At 39.4% G+C, this 21,181-nt stretch overlaps 1 long non-coding RNA gene across 1 annotated transcript in view; it reads right to left on the reverse strand.

Annotated features, from left to right (window-relative positions):
* Positions 1-587: 587 nt before the first annotated feature.
* Positions 588-21,181, reverse strand: part of LOC140699590 (uncharacterized) — a 28,582-nt gene continuing 7,988 nt past the window's right edge. Inside the window, exon 4 of the long non-coding RNA XR_012077797.1 lies at positions 588-682. This is a non-coding gene — a long non-coding RNA (uncharacterized lncRNA). The remainder of the gene's footprint in view (positions 683-21,181) is intronic.

The following is a 21,181-nucleotide window of genomic DNA, read 5'->3' on the forward strand; positions in this document are numbered from 1 at the left end:
GTGCACATCCCAATAGGAAGGGGGAGTAGTGACCGGGACTTAGTTCAAGACAAAGGGGCACCTAGTCTATGATGAAAAGGAGGCCTCAATAATGAAGGCGCATGTAAAAAAATGGGAGTCAACTATAAAAACCAATTTGTCTTTCCTTCTACATCTATGTCATTGCAGCTAATTTATATTTTGCATTTTTTATTGGTGTTATGAAAGGATACAAATCAATGCCTCTTTTCATATACAGTTTTACCAGTCTTTTTCTTTTCCCCCTTTTTACAGTTAATATGAAGGAAGGACCTCATTTCTCTTCTGTGTCCACCATTCCAGGCAGTGCTTCTTCAACTTGGCTGCACATTAGAATAACCAGAGGAGCTTTAAAAACTTCCCTATGCCAGAATGCACCGGAGGCCACTAAGTACAATCAGAGTTTGCAGTGATGGAATCCAGGCACCAACATTTTTTAAGGTCCCCTGGTGATTCCAACATGCAGCCAAGGCTGACAAGTCCAGAAGTAAACAGACTCAAGTGCATCTAAACAGCGCCCGCTTTTCCTGGGTAATCTCATCTATATCCACATGGGGACACCGCGCCTCCTATTCTGGCCGGACTTGTTCTTCCTGCTCAACCGTGTCCCATTTGTACTCAAGTTCTGCCTGGCGCCGCTTCCAGAACTCCAAAAGTAAGGTGACTAACAGAGAGACAGAACAGCAGAATGTGGATCTTCAGTGATGACTGATGCTTCAGAAATCTGTACTTAATATTTATTACAATTAACACTTTGGTAAATGGTTAATAAAATCACATTTTATTTATAGGCGATACTAAAGAAAAAAATGAGTTAATACCTTTTTTAAGAAAAAAGAATATGTAGATAATTTATTGAACTTTTGGAAACAGACTAGCTCTCTAGCTCAAGGGAAAGGTATTAACGTGATGGTCAGAGGCAGGTGACTGTGTCTGACGCTAAAGTACCTGCTACCAGCACATTATGCCCTCTAAAAACACAAATATCGGGGGGAAGGGTGGGTATAACTCAGTGATAGAGCACGTGCTAAGCATGTACAAGGTCCTGGGTTCAAGCCCCATTACCTCCATTAAAAAAAGTAAAAAAAAGCACAAGTAACTGTCACAATTTAAAAGCACTGCACGGTGCACCCTCCAAGCCTTCTCCTCACATCCCTCTGTCTCTTCTGTCCAAAGGACCTGAGGGTGGGGAAGGGGATGAGAATGCTTTAGTAGCCCTTGCATTTCTATTTTCCACCACCCCAGTCACACAAACTTAAAATAATATTCTTAAGTATGGAAAACTGCCATTTTTCTCAATCATCGGTAAAGTAATTTTTAGAAATCGTCATTGTGTTTTAAGACTCGTAAGTTTAAATAGTAGACAAAAACAACATGAAATGTTAATTGAAAATGTGGCTTCAGGGTAAATCCCCTAAGCCCTTCTTCCCAACAGACTGTTACCCCTAGGCTCCAACTCTAGAGAAATTGCAGAATAACCACTGTGCCCTCCACCGTTATACCTGAGTCTCTACAATGCTCTGAGAATAAAGAGGAAAAAGACACAGTCCCTGCTTCCGGGAGCTCCTAGGTGCACAGGACTCATCATGAAGTGATGGCTGAGAAGGCGTGTAAAGAGGGCTTGGATAACAGTCAGCAGAGGGTGCTCGGGGCAGAGAGCCGGAACTGTAGCCAAGGCTCTCCCAGAGGAGGGAACCACAGTTGTGAGATCTGAGATGCCCTAGAAGTGATCAGGTGAACGTATAATGTTAAGGCCATTTCTCCCTGGGGAGTTGTGCATGCAAAGGAGGGAGGCCAAACAAAGCCAGGTCCCTTCCAGGAACTGCAAATAGTCTACAAGCGAGCACAGGGTGTGGGAGGCAGATGAGGCAACCAGGTGGAGAGATCACAGGTGCACATCACAAAGGACTCTGTGTGCCTCCAAGGTAGAGGAGACATGCAAAGTGATCTAGAAAGAGACAAGATAGTGTCAGGGAGGACTACTGGCAGGTTCATGTGAAGTCCTGCTGAGGCCCTGCCAGGAGGAGAGAGAAGAAAACATTTCAGCAGGTGGACGGATTGGCCACAGGTGTGATGGAAGGGCAGGAAGAGGTCAAAGATGCCGGCCAGCTTTCTGGCTTTGGCAGTGTCTAAATAATAGTGCCATTCTGTGAAATAAGAAGGGCAAGAACCTCCTAGAGGAAAACATAGGCAAAACATTATCTGACATACATTGCAAAAATTTTCTCCTAGAAGAAATAAAAGCAAGAATAAACAAATGGGACCTAATGAAACTTACAAGCTTCTGCAGAGCAAAGGAAACCAGAAATAAAACAAGAAGAAAACCTATGGAATGGGAGAAAATTTTTGCAAGAGAAACCGACAAAGGCTTGATCTCCAAAATTTATAGGCAGCTCATATGACTCAATAAGAGGAAAATAAACAACCCAATCCAAAAATGGGCAGAAGACCTAAACAAGCAATTCTCCAAGGAAGACATTCAAATGATCAAAAAGCACATGAAAAAATGTTCAATATCACTAATCATCAGAGAAATGCAAATCAAAACTACAATGAGGTATCATCTCACACCAGTCAGAATGGCCGTCATTCAAAAATCCAAAAATGACAAATGCTGGAGAGGCTGTGGAGAAAGGGGAACCCTCCTGCACTGCTGGTGGGAATGCAGTTTGGTGCAGCCACTATGGAAAACAGTGTGGAGATTCCTCAAAAGACTAGGAATAGACTTACCATATGGCCCAGGAATCCCACTCTTGGGCTTGAATCCAGAAGGAAATCTACTTCAGGATGACACCTGCACTCCAATGTTCATAGCAGCACTATTTACAATAGCCAAAACATGGAAACAGCCTAAATGTCCATCAACAGGTGACTGGATAAAGAAGATGTGGTATATTTATACAATGGAATACTACTCAGCCATAAAAACCGACAACATAATGTCATTTGCAGCAACATGGATGCTCCTGGAGAATGTCATTCTAAGTGAAGTAAGCCAGAAAGAGAAAGAAAAGTACCATATGAGATCGCTCATATGTGGAATCTAAAAAGCAAAAACAAACAAACAAACAAAAACAAAGCATAAATACAGGACAGAAATAGACTCATGGACAGAGAATACAGACTTGTGGTTACCAGGGGGTTAGAGGGTGGGAAGGGATAGACCGGGATTTCAAAATTGTAGAATAGATCAATGAGATTATACTGTATAGCACAGGGAAATATACACAAAATGTTATGATAAATCACAGAGAAAAATTGTGACAATGAGTGTGTATATGTCCATGAATGACTGAAAAATTGTGCTGAACACTGGAATTTGACACAACATTGTAAAATGATTATAAATGAATAAAAAATTAAAAAAAAAAAAGAAGGGCAGGAAGAGGGGCAAGTCATGAGAGGAGACAACTGATTCAGTTCTGGCTGGGTGCCTGTGTGCTCCAGGAGAGATGTGCAGTAGGCAAATAAAAGTCTAGAAATCGGGAGAAAGTTCTAGGCTGAGCCAAGTAGTTTTTCTGTTTCAAGAGGCTAATGGGTGTGAGTGGACAAGCTCACAAGAGGTGTATAGGGATAGCTCTCACCCTCCTGCATATGGGAAGAATTTGGGAGCCTTTCAAAAATAGTGCACCACAGCCTGGAGTGGGGCCTTTGTACTGTTTATTATTTTTTAAATACTTCTTTCTTTTTGTGGGGAGTATTGAGCTTTATTTATTTTAATGGAGGTACTGGGAATTGAACCCAGGACCTCTTGCATGCTAAGCACGTGCTCTACCACTGAGCCATACCGTCCCCACCTTTTTTTGTTTTTAGACATTAGCTCTACCGAGCAGTCAGGGTTGAGAATAAACCTGCAGAGAGCAGAGAGCCTTGGGGTTAGAGAACAAGGAGAAGCTGCCCAGAGCCCTGTAGACCCCACCAGGGGCAGCCGGAGACGCAGGGAGCCTCGGAAGTGCTGTGAGGAATGTGAACTCAAAACTCCCCAATAGCGAAGACGACAAACATATTTCAAGCACCCACTTCCCAGCAGTGTTTGTTCTGACTTTACTAGTTTTCCAGTAATACTCAGTGAGAATAGAAATTATCTGGACACAGGGATCAAATTCAAATGCTGATTATGACCATTCTTAGCTGCGTGATTACTGATTAAGTTACTCGTCTGCCACGTGTAAAACGGGGGACCTAGCACCGTGCTCGTGGGCTGCTGTGAGTGTAATGAAATGACATCTATAAAGGCGCTCCTGACTCTCAGAGGTAATTGCTACTATTGTCCCCATTTAGGACACCAAGAAACAGAGTCACAGAAAGCTTCAAACATTTGCCCAAGATGAGGGTTGGGATCAGGAATCAAGCCAATGACTTCTTGGATCCAGAGCCCAGGATCTTCTTACGAACAACACGGCACTGCCCAGGCTCCCTGCTCCAAAACCAGCCTCCCTTTGGCTCAGTTCCATGGCACCTGCGCTGCACAGATGCCCTCACTGCCTGCCCGCCCGCCCGGTGTCTGACCCCGGCACTCCTCCCTCCGTCCCACACAGCGCTTCCTTGGGCACACCATCGCTCACGAGGCCATTGCTGTGGCTACTCGGATGTTTACATGGAAACGCAGGTGGCAGCCCAGGTTTTTGCTATAGATGCTGCTGTCAGTGGAGGCAAAGAGCTCACAGTTGGTGGGGGAGGCCACTTGTGGTCTCCTCCTTGGCTGGAGAGCTGGATGAAATCCAGTTTCCCTTTGCGACTTAGACATCCAGCATGAGAGATATGTAAGGCCATCTGGCCTCTCAACATAGAAATGATGCCCCCGCAGTCGTTCTTAACATTGTAATCTCCTGGCTCCACCAGGGAGCAGGGGCCATGGCCTGTTGTCCACCAAGTTTTGTTTCCTTGCACAACAGCTACAATGGGGTGAGTTAACACCGGACCAGAAAATCTACAAAGCCCTCGTGTACTATTTCCTGACACTTGCAGGTCACCAAAATACCCCAGATCCCCCAAGTAAACAACTAGTAAGAGGAACTGAGCTTGCTCGTCTGTCAGACCCCTGATGGCAGGACTGATTTGGCCTCTCCTGCTCTCCGGATGATCCGTTCTCCTTCTGTGTGCCCTTCCCCGAGTGAAAGGGACAGTTCTTTGTTTATGGGCTAGGGAGTATTTGTGGCTGTCTGACCAGAACCTTCAAAAGTAGAGCTCTTGGTGAGAGTGGAAGCATGGCACCCACGTCTCATGAGCTCAGCTACCCAACAGCCTCATCTAGCCAAGACTGTGGCCAACACCAGGGGTCCATGCTGTTGAGTGTTGGGTCTGGAGAGCAATGCCTCCACCACTGAGAAGCTGCCCCACCACTTGTGCCCTTGTCCCCTTCGAGGGGGAGGTGACGCATCCATGGGATAAAAGCCGCGAGGGCACTAGGTGACTGTGGACCAAGCTGTGACTGGCCGGTCCTGCCCCCCATGTGACCCATGTTAGCCTCAAGTGCAGAAAATCCCCAAAGAGACCCCTGCTTGAGTGAATGGGTCACCTATAAGCCAACTGTCCTCGGGACGCCTAAGAAGCAACACAATATACACAGTGAGACACCCACTCACTGAAGTCCCCAAGGCTCACAGCTCCCTAATGTGACACCAGGTACCCCCAGCAAACAGAAGACCCTTACTTTATAATTGACTTGAGAATTCTACTACCAACACTGCCTTCCACCTTCCACTTATAAAGTTCTTTCCACTCTGTCCCCTGCTCTGCAATTGTGCAATCAGTCCAGAGCTCCTTCATGAGACAGGAGGGAAGGGGGCAGGGCACAGCCATTAAAAGAATGGCACAGCCATTAGCACCGAGACGGTGGAAAAGTCAACTCCCAGTAGATCTTGAGCTTCAATACACACTCACTGAAATACAGCAGGATGCTAAATGGCACTCCTACAGGTGCCAGGACAGGTTCAAGGCTGACCATGAAAGGTCAAAGGGTGAGTGGTGGCCCAATTTCTGGTAATCGCAACACCTTCCCCAAAGCGGTTGGAATATTCCTCCCACTTATTAGCATATGAAGATACTGAGTGCATAAAAACTAACAACCACACCTCGTGGCTGCTCTCTCTGCTGAGGGAGACAGCCCACACTCTGTCTGTGGAGTGTGTATCTACTTTTACTTTAAACTGGAGCACCCAACCCTCACGCCTCATGGCCTTTCTCTTGCCTTCTGAAACAGCGCACTCTGTCTGTGGAGTATATATCTCTCTGAATAAATCTACATTTACTGAATTGTGGCTCTCTCTTGGATTCGTTCCTGTGCAAACCAAGGACCCACACATCACGAGGTGCATCACAGGGACCCAAATAAGACCTGGGATACGGCCATCCTCTCCCCCACATTTTCCTGTATCATACATTCCTTCCCAAAGGATCTCACCTTGTGCACTCCAAAGTAGACAGAACTCATGTGTCCTGACCTGGATCTGCTTCTGCGTTTATCATTTCTTATGTCCACTAGAATGTCATCTTCATGAGGACAGGGATTTGGTTCTGTTCACAAAGAAGCACCAGCACATGACAGGTGCTGGAGAAGTATTAGCTGAATGAATGAGCTCTGGGAAGTCCTGGGAATTCAACCTGGAACTCCTAGCCACTTGGGCCCCAGCTGACTCCAGTTGCTTCCTGCTACTCATGGCTGACCTCTTGCCACCACTCTCTGCTCTGCCATCACCTGAGCCTGGATGAGCTGAGATGAGCACACACCACGGAGAGCATGGTGAATGGTTCACGTCGTTGCAAAACACTCGCCCTCTGACTGCCAGGGGTTACTTAGGATGGACAAACTGAAGGGAGCACCACGTGCACCGCCCTACCCTACAACTCACTTGAAGCACCAGAACTGCACACATGGGAAGCGCTGGCCCTTTCCAACCTAAGGAGAGGGACTATGGGTGAGAAGAGGGTCTCTGTCAACTAACAGTCTCTTTAAAAGCCCAGTCTTAGAAAAGCTCTTTAAAGACACTTTTGGTATCTTCCTTGTGTTTCGGTAATCCCTCTAGATTTTGTCATTTTAATCTATGCATCAGAAATACAGATGCTCTTGAAATCTCTATTGATTTTCAATGAAGAAAATCCTCAAATTCCTTCTCTGCTAGGAAAATTACTGCACTTTATATAAAAAAAAAGCAGCTTCCCTTTTCAAACACCTAATTTCACAAGAATCAGTGAAGCAGGACATGAAAATCTCGCTGTGCTTTATCACCTACTGGTGGGCAGGAATGAAATGAATGAGAACTGATCTCATGAGACGGGAAGGCTGGGGCTGTCTTATTCCTGCTACAGATGGAAGGGTCCATATCTGTGAAGGGGAGGAAGGACCAAGGATGAGAAACCAACATTTACTAACCCATTTCTCTTTTTCAGAGTCTCAGACAAAACACTGTGATTTTATAAACAAAACAAGAACATCTGCACCCTTTTAAAAGCACGTTACAACTTTACTGCTACACACGGCACTCTGTCATTGACCTAAAGGCAAATGACAGACAAGAAATTTGCAGGGATCTTATTCTGTGCTCATCCCTTTTGGTCTTTGGAAACTCAGGAAGTTTGCCTCCTCTCCCTGAGTGTCGTTTTTCTCATCTTTCAAATGGGAGTGTAACAGTCATTCATTTGCTCAGTGTCCATTCGACAACAGGAGACGGCTTATGAAAACAATAATAAAAAAAAGCAAAACAGCAATTCTGATCTGTGCTTCTTCCTCCTCCTCCCTGAACATGAACTTACAGGCTAAAATGGCATCTTTCACTAAATCCCGAACGTAAGGAGCAGTTCTGATAAGGAAGTACAGGACTGCAGGTGTAACCGAGAAATGACCCAGTGAAAAAGAATGAGTTGCCAGCAAATCCTCAAAACCCGTAAGGGTGCAAACCCTGGGAGTTACAGCCATGGGTGGGAGTTCCTTAGTTCCCCATTTCACAAAGCCGAGAACTTTGCAGGGCCCATGAAATACACAGATAGCCCAGTAAAACCACACCATGTTTTGGAGTACACCGGGGCCACATCGCTGCTGACCTGCACTGCTGTGTGTCCCAGAGCAAGAGCCCTGGGAGGGGGTGACTGTGTTTGAGGCTGGACAAGAACTTCCTGTTCTGTCTCTTTTACTCTCTCTCTTCCTGCAATAAAACAACTGGTAGGACTCTGGTGGGGACCACTGCACCCACATTCTCTGGGAAACCACACACCAGACAGCTCTAGCTGATCTGAGAGAGGACTATATATACTCCAAAGTCAGGCAGAAGGCTGCCTGTGGCCTTGGGAATCCAAACTAGCTTGTCCTGTTAATCAGGATATTACACATCTAAAGAAAGTGTGCACCAGATGAAGACGATGCCTTAGACAACATCGGTGGTTATGTCCAGCAGTGTCTAAGGACAAGTCATGCTCTGGTAGACGGGAGCATTTTGGTAGCTTTAAGAGTCTGCTACTGAAGGGCTGGGACATTTCATTGGGACTTGAAACTCCAGACCTCTTTACTCACAAAGGCAGACAAGTTAGGTGAGCCAGGTCAGCCTTTATTCCAACTTCCTAACCAAAAGTCTATGAGGTCGAAAATATATTTCTCAGACACTTCTGCAACAAGGGTTCCAGATGTGGCTTTAAAAATGCCCATCAGAGATTGAGATTTGCAAATATTAACTACTATATATAAAAATAGCTAAAAAACTAAATTTCTTCTGTATAGCACAGGAACAATATTTAATATCTTGTAATAAACTTTAGTAAAAAAATATGAAAAGGAATTCGTACATATATATGTGAATATGAAGGACTGGAACATTGTGCTGTACATCAGAAATTGACACATTGTAACTGACTATACTTCAATTAAAAATATATATATATATAATGCCCATCAGCAGCATCTGAGTGTCACTGAAAGCAGAAACCCAGATGAATGGAGGCAGAGGTGGTTGGAGGAGCTACGTTATTTTGCTGGGGTGGATGCAGCCGGCATGGCAGAGATCTAGAAGGAATGCGCACAACAGCCACTCACTGATCTGAAAGTGAGTTAGTTTAACAGCTTTCTGAAATCCTCACCGCCCCTCCTGATGAGCCAAGTGTCTGGCGTTTCTCTGGAAATCACTAGGCGCAGCCTGGAACTCAAAGGTAAAAATTAAAAAGTGCAGTCAAGTAGCAAAGAGACTGGCAGGACACGCTGGACAAAAGTAGGTCAGAATCAACAAGGAATGGGGAGGGGATAGAACATGTGTTGAGGACCCTGAATTCAGGGGTGGATTGTCTATGTTGAGTACTCTGAGTCAGTATGAGTAGATGGATTGGTGTGGACTATGGACTAAAATGGTGGCCATCGTTCAGATAAGTGTGTGATTTGGAGTACATTTATTTGAGGAGGGTTTTTTTTTCCCCTTCAACATTGATCATTTCTAGGGAGCAGAAAAATACTCCGCCACACAACATCTAAGTGCAAAAGAGATGCTATGGGATGATGGTGGTATGAAAAATTTCAGTACTGCAGTTTCAAGCTTTCCTTAATGAGGTGCACAGCAGTAGGTACTTAAAATAAAATAAGGTACTTATAATAAAGACATCATCATATGTACATATCCTTTAAGATACACATATGGTGCTATAAGTGGGCCTGAAATGTGTTCTGCATTCTAAAATCCGATGAAATAAAATCAGTAGTTCAATATGCCTGTCGGCTCTAAAAACATGATGTAGCTCATGATCACAGAAAGCAAGATCAGCTAGGAAATTTGAGATTTGTCGTTTCCAGTGTCAAAGTTAATATTTTTTGCTTTACTTAAAAAGCATTTTTTTAATTAGGTCTGTCAGCATCCATTGGTATATGGGGTTCAGTAGATGTGTTCAGATGTTCCAGACAGTGAATCAGAGCAAAGGCTGAGGTTTAGACAGTAGTTAAATGCCTCACCCGTGTGATCAGCATCCACAAACTGCTATACTGAAAATCCTTAAAAGTGAGAACTTCATTAAAGAAACGATAAGTGAGGGGAAAAAATAGCTACAGACTAGTGGAAGTTTTGTAACGTGTAAAAATGACAAAAGGCTATTCATGAGCATATTTTTAAAAACCCCTACACTTTAATAAGAAAAACAACAGTCTGACAACAGGTTGTACACTGCTGTAGGAGAATCCATGCAGGTGGACTCTTATGTGAATGGGGCTGGAGCTGTAGAATTAGTTAGTCTTGCAAGTAACTCAGTTAAACACAAATGCAAATGGGATACACTTCTAGAATATCTGAGTAAATATCTTGGAAAACTTACTCCTCTATGAAGCAATGACAATGGCTTTGTAAAATTTGTCAAAATTAACCTCTGTAGAACTCTGGAAATTAAACCAACACTTCCAGCAATCCGGGGAGTCTTTATTTGAGAAAAAAAAACCCAGCTAAATCTCCATAAAGACAGTGAGTTTTGAGGCATTGTAACTTGATCTACCCCATCCCTGTATCCTCACCTAAATGGTGGCCTTTATAAGCAATAGTCTCACAATCAAGGTAGGGGCAGAAGTTATTTAAAGTTACCCAAAAAATCCGCCCCCAGAGAGCTGTCACTATGTGACCTGTCACAAAATCATGCTGTGCAAACAGCCTGTCCCCAGAGTGTGTGTGGGAAACAATCAGCAGTGAGTATCTAACATTACAACTGCCTGAGGCAGTGGGACCAGTAGAGGCTAACTACGTGCTGACTAGGAAACTTAGAAGGCAAAATTGAGTAATGAGACGTTCTGGGGGTGAAGGTAGGGTTAAAAAGCTCCAAAAAATTCTGAGAATTGTAGAAGGCAATATACATGTGTGGCACATGGCAAGGAAAGATCTGAGAAAATCCTAAGCCTTCAACTCTGGCTGAACTTGAGATTCTGCATAAGCAAGAACTAAAGGATACGGAAGAGCTGCTGACTGCATGCCGGTGCTGAGGGCATCCCTCAGCACGTGGACACACAGCCACCTGGCAACAGCTCAAACGATTGTCTCCAGGCATTGAAAGAAATCACTGTCCAATCATTACTACAGTGATGACAACTAGGCTTTCTTCACACACACTGATCTCATGGTCATGCATGATAAAGAAAACAGACTTTACAGAATTTGTTCAGGAAAGTAACTAAATAAATAGCAGCAGCAGCAATGACAATGAAAGCAATGATAAACCCTGGAGATGAGGAAAATCAGGCTTTCAGATCTGCCACATTGTAATATTTTAAATGTCCAGCTTTCAACAGAAAATTACAAGATGTACAAAGAAACAGAAAAGTTTGGTCATAACAGACGGGGAAAAAGTAGTCAACAGAAACTCCCTGAGGTAGCCCAGACACTGGACTTACTAGACAAAGACATAAATAAGCAATTACACATATGTTCAAAATACTAACAGAAACCATGCCTAAAGGATTAAATTATGTGCTCATCTCATTGTACAGAGAATAACAATAAATAAAATTTATAATAAAAACCAACTAGAAATTCTAGAGATACAAATATAATGACTAAAATAAAAACTTCAATAAGTGGTTTCTCTGTAGATATGAACTTGTTGAAGAAAAAGTCAGTTAAATTAAAACTACTGAGATTTCCCTGTCTGTGGAACAGAAAGAAAAAGGAATGAAAAAAAAATGAACACTGTGTCAGAGATAGGTGGGACACCATCAACAATACCAATACACACATAATGGGAGCGCCAGAAGGAGGGAGAGAATAAAGGGGCAGAAAGAATATATAAAGAAATAATGGCTGAAAACTTCCCAAATTTGATGAAAATATTAATTTGTACATCCCAGCAGCTCAACAAACTCCATGTGGTATAAACTTAGAGACATCTAAAATAGGCACATCAGATTCAGTGTGTCAAAAGACAAGAATAAAGTATCTTGACAGCCGAAAGAGAAAAGTGGCTCAACGTATAGAAAGGCTCCTCAGTAAGACAGTTGATTTCTCATCAAAAACCATGGAGACCAGAAGGCAGTGGATGGTATCGTCAAAGAGATAAAAGGAAAAGACTGTCACCAAGTATTTTATAGCCAGCAAAATGATTCTTTAAAAAAATTAAAGTAGAAATTAAGACACTCCTACAAAAACAAAATCTGAAAGAATCCATTGCTAGCAGGCCTGCCCTACAAGAAATACTAAGGATAGTCCAGCAGGTGTAAATGAAAGGACACTCGCCTGAAAAATAAAGAGCACTACTACATGAGTAAAAAAATAAAACAGTATAAATCGAGTATTACATGTAAATGTTTTGTTCTATTTGATGTAAAGGACAACTGCATAAAACAATACTTATGAAACTGTGTAGATGAGCTTATAAATGCATAAAGGTGCAATTTGTATGACAGTGACAGCATGAGGAGGGGGAGGGAAAAGACTGATACCAAAGCAAAGTTTTTGTGTACTGTTGAAATTAAGTTGGTATTCATGTGAACTAGATTGCTTTAAAACAAGATGTTAATTATAATCTCCAGGGCAATGGAAGAGAAGGAGGAGGAGGAAGAGTAGGAAGAGGAGAAGAAAAAGATAAAATAAACAAATTAAAATGGCACACTTGAAAATGCTTACTTTGTACAAAAATGTGTAGTAATTGAGGAATGGGAAAAAAAGACATATAGAAAGTAGACAGCAGTTGTAACTTCAATCTGATAAGAAATTACATTGATGTAAATGAATTAAACATTCTAATCAAAATACTAAAGGCAGAAATAAATGGAATAGACAATAGATGAACAACAGAGAATAATCAACAAAAGGAATAGTTGGTTCTTTGAAAAGATCAATAAAATTGACAAATTTTATCTAGTACTAAAAGAAAAGAAGATTCAAATTACTAAAATGAGAAATGAAAGGAAGGATGTCACTACTGCCCTTACAAAGATAACAAGGAATATAAGGGAATACCATGGATAATTATATAGCCAATAAATGAGATAATGTAAATGAAATGGATAAATTCCTAGAAGGACATAAATGACTGAAGCTAATTCAAGGAGAAATAGAAAACTCAAATAATCCTACAGTAAGTAGTGACTGAAATAGCAATCCAAAACATTCACACAAAGAAATGCTAGGCCCGTATGGCTTTGCTGGTGAATTCCATCAACTACTTAAAGAAAAAACAAAAACAAAAACAAACAAAAAATGCTTCACAAATTCGTCTGAAAATAAAGAGGTGGGCACACTTCCCAATTCATTCAATGAGACTAGTATCACACTGATACGAAAACCAGACAAAGGCATCACAAGAAAACTAAAGACTATCTCTTATGAATATAAATGCAAAAATCCTCAACAGAATAGAAGCAAATCCAAAACAGTAACATATAAAATAGACCACCATTAAGTGGGATGTATCCAGGTATGCAAAGGCAGTACAACATACAAAAGTCTATTCATGTAATACACCATATTAATAGAATAATGGATAAAAACTAGGAATAGAAGAGAACTTCCTCAACCTGACAGAGAACATCTATGAAAAACCTGAAGCAAAGATCATACATAATGCAGAAGCACTGAATTATTCCCTCCCAAAATCAACATTGTACTAGAAGTTCTAGTCAAACCAATCAAAGAAAATAAAGCCTCTAGATTAGAAAGAAAGAAATAAAACTGTTTTGATTCCAGATGACATGATATTATATATTGAAATCACAAGGAATCCACAAAGGAAAAATAGAAAAGAAAAAAAATCCTCTTAGAATTAATAACCCAGTCTGACAAAAATTTTAAGACACAAATGAATATATAAAAAGTAATTACATTTCTATTCAACAGCAGTGAATAATCTAAAAATAAAATGAAGGAAACCTTTTCATTTACTATAGCATCAAAAAGAATAAAATAATTAGTAATATTAAGAAAAATATGTGGAATACTGAGAAAAATATCTGAAACTTGTATATTGAAAACTAAAATACTAGTGATAGAAGTTAAAAATGACCTAAAATAAATGGAAAGCTCTTCCATGTTCATGGATCAGAAGTCTTATTATTTTTAGGATGGCCATTGTCCTCAAAATGACCTATACATTCAATGCAGCTCTGGCTTTTTGGCAGAAATGAACAAGCTGATCCTAAAACTAATATGGAAATGCAAGATACCCAAAATAGTCAAAACAATCTTGAAAAAGAACAAAGTTTTGAAATTTCCAAATTCAAAACTCACTAACAAAACTGTGATCCATACAGTGTGGTACTTGCAGAAAGGACAGAAAAATAGATTGAGAGAAAAGAACTAAGAGACCATAAACAAAGGCTTACACGCAGCCATTTAATTTTTGACAAAGGTGCCATGACAATCCAATGGGGAAAAATAATCTTTACAAAAATGATGTTGGGACACCTGTACATACACCTGGAAAGAAAGAAAACTGAACTTTTATCTTAACACCATTTATGGAAATTAACTCAAAATAAATCACAGACCTGAAACTATAAAACATATAGAAAATGAACAATGAGAAAATCTTCAGGACTTTGGATTATAAATACTTGTAATATATGACACCAAAAGCACAAACAACAAAAGAAAAAAAATCAAGTAAACTGGACTTCAGTAAAATTAAAAACTTCTGTGCTTCAAAGGACTTCATCAAGAAAGTAAGAAGACAATCCACAGGATGGATGAAAATATTTCCAAAATTTTCCCTGATAAGGGACTTTTATCCAGAATAGACAAAGAAGACTTAAAACATGACAATACAAAGACAAATATAATTAAAATGGGCAAAGAATTTAAATAGATGTTTCTCCAAAGAAGACATACGAATGGGAACTAAGCACATAAAAAGATGTTCAACATTAGTAGGCATTAGGGAAACAGAAATCAAAATCACAATGACATACCACTTCATACCAACTAGGATGACAAATATATATGATATATGATATATAAATATGAATCTATAAACCCAGTAATAAAAAGTGTAGATGAGGATGTGGAGAAACTGGACTCCTCATACATTACTTCTGGAAATATACAATGCTTCAGTCACTTTAAAAGCTATATTAGCAATTCCTCAAAATGTTAAAAGTAGAATACATCCCAGCAATTCCATTTTTTGATATATCCTGAAGAGAAGTGGAAATATGTGTTCACACAAAAACTTGTCCATGAGCATTTACAGCAGAATTATTCATCATCAACTGATGGATGGATAAGCAATGTGGTGTATTTATAACTATGGCATATTATTTGAATACAAAAAGGAATTTGGATATTGATATATGCTACACGATGGATGAGCCTTGACAATGTCACACTACATGAAAGACATTAATCAAAAAAGGCAGCATACTGTATGGTTCTACTTATATGAAATGCCTAGAACAGGCAAACCCTTAGAGGCAGAAAGTAGAGTGGTGGCTGTTGAGGGCTAAGGGAAAGGAAGGTTAGGGACTGACTTACTAAAGGGTACTGGTTCCTTTTGGGGGTGATGGCTACACAACCCTGAAATGTACATAAAACCCTAATGCACACTTTCAAAGGCTGCATTTTATGGTATGTGAATTATATCTCCATAAACCTGTTATTCTTGAAGCTTAGCCCACCTATGGAGCAACTTACACAGCACTGACTGTGGCATCCGGACGGGGAGTGACCCACCTGTCCACCGCGAAGGAGAGCAGCACCTGACCCAGTGTTGGAGGGGTGCAATCTTCTTGCCAATGGACACTGTGAGCAGCACAGACCAGGGGGCCAACAGAGCAAGCTGAGTTCATGAAACAGGGCGAAGACACAAAGACCTCTCAATAAAACCATTAAGAGCGTTCAGTCTCTAGGAGAACACATCTTTGTTTTTAAAATCTTTTTATACCTGTTTTATTTTATATGAGCTTTTTAATCTTTACTTTTTAAACAGTTCTATATGTTTACAATTCTCATTTCATTTTTAATTCTCTTGGATTTGATCTGTTATTGATTATTCACAGGTTTTAAATACTGTGTTTTGATTTCTTTCTTCTTTTTGTTAAGGTTTTAAAAAGACATCTCAACTCGATTCCTATTCTTCTTCAACTTGCTCTTCTATTATTGATTATACACTGTCTTCAAACCTTCTTTTCCTCCATTCTTTTAAAATTCTATTTCTCTCTCTCATTTTTAAGTTTTATTCCAGCATAGGCCTTAGATAGATAAAAAAATAAACCCCTTTAAGGGCCACAATAGATAACTGATACTCCTTAAGCCACAGTGCCAGAGAGATATGAGCAGTTGAAGAAGCAGAGGAAGTATTCCCAATTAAAAGAGAAAGAGAAATCCCCTGAAAGAACCATCAATGAAATAGATATTAATGGCCTATTAGATCAAGATTTCTAAAAAGAAGTGATTGAATTACTGAAGGAATTAAAAGAGATAGTGTTTAGAGACATAAAATATGTCAAAAACAAAATAGTAGCTATAAAGAAGAGCCAAGTAGAATTGGTAAACTCATTGGCTGAAATGAGATCTGACCTAAAGGCAGTACAACGCAAGCTAGATAATGCAGAGGAACGAATAAGTGACCTAGAAGACAGGACAACAGAAAGCACACAATCAGAACAGTTGAGAGAAAAAAATAAAAAACAATAAAAACAATATAAGGAATCTATTTGATAATATAAAGCATGCCAATCTATGCATCATAAGAGTTCCAGAAGGGGAAGAAAGAACAAAGGGGATGGAGAAGGTATTTAAAGAAATTATAACTGAAAAATTCCCAAACATAAAGAAAGAATCAGACACCCAAGTACAGGAGGCTCAGAGGTTCCCAAACAGGAAGAGCCTAAAGAGACTCACACCAAGACATAACAAAATCAAGATGGCCAGACTGAAGGATAAAGAAATGATCCTAAAGGCAGCAAGAGAAAAACAAAGAGTGAGTTACAAGAGATGGCTCTCAGCTGATTTCTCTACAGAAACACTACAGACCAGAAGGGAGTGGAAATATATATTCAAATTCCTGAATGAAAAAACAAATGCAGCCTAGGATACTTTCTGCAGCAAGGCTATCCTTTAGAACAGAGGGAGAGGTAATGAATTTCACAGAGAAGAAAAACTGAAAGACTTTAGCAACACTAAACCCATGCTAAAGGAAATATTGTAAGGTACACTCTAAATAAAAAAGAAGCAGGATGATACAGAAATGAGAGCTTATAACTGGAAAGGTGATAACTACCATGAATTACAAATAGAATAAACATGAAATTGTAAAAGAAGACATCTAAATCATTGAGTGGGAGAGGGAAGCAATTAAATATAGAGTATTTTTTCTTTCTTCTATTTTCTTAAATTTTTTGTTCTCGGTAGGATGGGTTTGAGATTGCATTACTATCTGTTTAGTACACACAGTTACAGTAATTGGTTAACAGACTTACAAAAAAGTATAACCACAAGCCAAAAACTTACAAGTGAGTAACAAAAACTAAATACAATCCAAGATAACACAAAGGAAAATTACCATACCACAAAAGGAAGAAGAAAGGAACAAAGAAGAAATATGAAATCAACTGCAAATATAAGTTCAAATAGCAATAAACACTCATTTATCATTAATTACTCTAAATGATAATGGACTAAATGCTCCAGTCAAAAGACAGAGTGGCAGACTGGATAATAAAGCAAGAAACTTCAATAAACTGCATACAAGAGACACACTTTAGGGAGAAGGACACATATAGATTGAGAGTGAATGGACGGAAAAGGATATTCCATGCAAATGGAAACTCCAAAAAAGCAGGTGTAGCAGTTCTGATTTCAGACAAAATAGACTTTAAAACAAGGGCCATAAAGAAAGATAAATAAAGGCATTTTATAATGATTAAAGGAGCAATACAAGATGAGGATATTACAATCATTAATATATATGCATCCAACATGAGCACCTAAGTACATAAAACAACTACTAACAGAGATAAACGGGGATATTGATGGGAATACAATCATTGTCAGAAGTTTTAACACCACATTAACATCACTAGACAGATCTTCCACACAAAAAATAAATACGGCAACAGAGAAATTAAATGATACAATAGAAAAATTAGATTTAGTGGATATTTTCAGAGCATTACAACCCCCCAAAATAGGATATATATTCTTTTCAAGTGTGCGTGGAACATTTTCTAGGATTCATCATGTACTTGGTCACAAAAGAAGCCTCAAAAAGTTTAAGAAGATAGAAATTATCTCAAGCATCCTTACTGACCACAATGCCATTGAAACTAGAAATCAAATTCAGAAAAACAAAGCATGAAAAAAGGAAAGCATAGAGATTATACAACATGCTATTAAAAAAAAAATGGGTCAATGATGAAATCAAAGATGAAAGTAAGGAATACCTTGAGACAAATGAAAATGAAAAAATCCACAAAAAACTTATGGGACAAAGCAAAAGCAGTGCTAAGAGGAAAGTTTAGAGTGATACAGGCCTTCCTCAAAAAAGAAGAACAATATCAAAAAAAAACAATCTAACCCACCAGTTAAAAGAACTAGAAACTGAAGAGTAAAAACACCCAAAAGTCAGCAGAAGGAAGCAAATAATTAAGATCTGGGAGGAAATAAATAAAATAGAGATTAAAAGAAATAGAGAAAATAATCAATCAAACCAAAAGCAATTTTTTGAAAGAGTAAATAAAATCGAGAACCTCTGGCCAATCTCACAAAGAAGAAAAAAGAGAGAGCACAAATTTGCAAAATAAGAAAGGAAAATGGAGAAATTACAACAAATAACATAGAAATATAGAATATCATATGAGAATATCATGAAAAACTACATAAAAAAAGGGATAACCTAGAGGAGATGGACAAGTTTCTGGAAACACACAGTCCACTAAAACTGAATCAAGAAGAAACTGACCACTTGAACAAACCGATCACTAGGAATGAAATCGAATTAACAATAAAAAAAAAATCCCTACAAATAAAATCCAGAACTGGACAGCTTCACCAGGGAATTGTACCACACATAAAAAGAAGTACTCATACCAGTCCTTCTCAAACTCTTCCAGAAGATTGAAAAGAAGGAATATTCCCAAACTCATTCTATGAAGCCACAAACACCCTGATACCAAAACCAGGCAAAGACACCACCAAAAAAGAGAATTACAGACCAATATCACTGATGAACACAGATGCAAAAGAGTCCTTACCAAAATACTAGCAAATAGAATTCTACAGCACATAAAAAAGATTATACAACATGCTCAAATTGGGCTCATCTCAGGGACACAAAGGTGGTTCAACATATGCAAATCAATCAATGTAATACTTCACATCAACAAGAGAAAGTACTAAAACCACATGATCATCTCAATAGATGCATAAAAGCTTTTGATAAAATTCAACACCCATTTATGATAAAAATTCTCACCAAAGTGGGTATTGAGGGAACATAACTCAACATCATGAAAGCTATATAAGACAAACCTACAGCCAGCATAGCACTAAACGGTGAAAACCTCAAAAGCTTCTCACTAAATTCTGGGACAAGACAAGGATGCCACTATCACCACTCCTATTCAACATAGTCTTGGAAGTCCTGACCATAGCAATCAGGCAAGTAAGAGAAGTAAAAGGGGTCTAAATTGGAAAAGAAGAGGTAAAAGTGTCACTACATGCAGATGACACGACACTATATATAGAAAACCCTAAAAGGTCCACACCAAAACTACTAGAGCTGATCGAAGTATTTAGCAAGGTAGCAGGTTACAAGATTAATGTTCAAAAATCAGTTGCATTTCTTTACACTAATGATGAATCAACAGAAAAAGGAAGTAAAGAAATAAAACACTTTAGAATAGCACCCAAAGTAATAAAATTTCTAGGAATAAATCTAACCACAGAGGTGAGAGAATTATACACAGAAAACTATAAACCATTGGTGAAGGTAATTGAAGAAGACTTTAAAAAATGGAAAGGTATCCCATGCTCTTGGATTGCAAGAATCAATATTGTTAAAATGGTCACACTGCCCAGGGCAATATACAGATTTAATGCAATCCCTGTAAAATTACCCAAGACATATTTCATAGAACTAGAACAAATCACAATAAAATTTATATGGAACCATCAAAGACATAGAAATTCCAGGGTATTACTGAAGAAAAAAAAGAAAGAGCCTGGAGGAATAACGCTCCCAGACTTCAGACAATACTATAGAGTTACAGTCATCAAGACAGCATGCTATTGGTACAAAAACATACATATAGACCAATGGAACAGAATAGAGAGCCCAGAAATGAACCCACAAACTTTTGGTCAACTAATCTTCGACAAAGGAGGCAAGAATATACAATGGAATAAAGACAGTCTCTTCAGCAAGATAAACATAAGACAAGATACAATAAACCTCCTAGAAGAAAATACAGGCAAAATATCTGACATACATCTCAGAAATGTTCCCTTAGGGCAGTCTACCCAAGCAATAGAAATAAAAGCAAGAATAAACAAATGGGACCTAAAGAAACTTACAAGCTTCTGCACAGCAAAGGACACCATAAGTAAAAAAAAAAGACAACCTACAGAATGGGAGAATATTTTTGCAAATGAAACTGACAAACTTGATCTCCAGAATATATAAGCAGCTCAAATGACTTAATAAGAAACAACCAAATAACCTAAACCAAAAATGGGCAGAAGACCTAAACAAGCAATTCTCCAAGGAAGACATACAAATGATCAATGGGCACATGAAAAAATGCTCAGTGTCACTAATTATCAGAGAAATGCAAATCAAAACTACAATGAGGTATCACCTCAAACCAGTCATAATGGCCATCATTCAAAAATCCACAAATCACAAATGCTAGAGAGGCTGTGGAGAAAGGGGAACCTCCTACAATTCTGGTGGGAATGCAGTTTGGTGCAGCCACTGTGGAAACAGTATTGAGTTCCCTCAAATGTCTAGGAATAGACTTGCCATATGACCCAGGAATCCTGCTCCTGGGCATGTATCCTGAAGGAACCCTACTTCAGGATGACACCTGCATCCCAATATTCATAGCAGCACTATTTACAGTAGCCAAGACATGGATACAGCCTAAATGTCCATCAGCGGATGACTGGCTAAAGAAGTGGTATATTTATACAATGGAATACTACTCGGCCATAAAAACTGACAATATAGGGCCATTTGCAGCAACATGGATGCTCCTGGAGAATGTCATTCTAAGTTAAGTAAGCAC

The sequence above is a fragment of the Vicugna pacos genome, chromosome 11, assembly GCF_048564905.1.
Source record: "Vicugna pacos chromosome 11, VicPac4, whole genome shotgun sequence".
NCBI lineage: Eukaryota > Metazoa > Chordata > Mammalia > Artiodactyla > Camelidae > Vicugna > Vicugna pacos.